We start from the raw sequence: 775 nt of genomic DNA on the forward strand, positions 1-775 counted from the left end.
TATATATATATATATATATATATAGGGGCACGTTCAAATGAAAACCGTGCATTTTTAAGAAACCGTGTAAACCAATTTCGACCAATAGGAAAAAAAAAATTCTAATTAAATTTAATCAATAAGGGTATTTCGGTCATTTACAATATTTTCTATTAAATATGGAAGTTATTAATAAATCTTAATTAAGAAAACATAATAAAGATAATTGTATAATGGTAACATTTAAATATTTAATTATATTAAAATATTAAAAATTCGGATTTCATATATTTTCATGAGTTATAATCAGGAAACGTGTTTTGATTAAACAATTGAATTTAGAATGAAATCATCAAAACGTAGATGAACAAAAAAAAATCCACAAAATGAAACAGGTTTCATTAACGTGAAACCGGTTCATGTTGCAAAGAAATTAGGTGAACCGAAATATTTTTATTGTGAATCCGTTGCATTGATGGTGTAGTTAATCCTTTTTTTTATGAGAAGCAAAATGAAACCGGTGCATTTTGAAAAAAATTATGGAAAGGAAAATGAAACAGGTTTCATGAACGTGAAACCGGTTCATGTTGCAAATAAATTAGACGAACCAAAACATTTTTATGGTGAAACTGTTGCATTGATGGTGTAGTTGATCCATTTTGTTGATGAAAAGGAAAATGAAACCGATGCATTTTGAAAATAAATTATGAAAAGGAAAATGAAACAGGTTTCATGAACGTGAAACCGGGTCTTGTTGCAAATAAATTATGTGAACCGAAACATTTTCATGGTGAAC

The sequence above is a fragment of the Cynara cardunculus genome (assembly GCF_001531365.2).
Source record: "Cynara cardunculus var. scolymus isolate 2C chromosome LG 3, CcrdV1, whole genome shotgun sequence".
Classification (NCBI taxonomy): domain Eukaryota; kingdom Viridiplantae; phylum Streptophyta; class Magnoliopsida; order Asterales; family Asteraceae; genus Cynara; species Cynara cardunculus.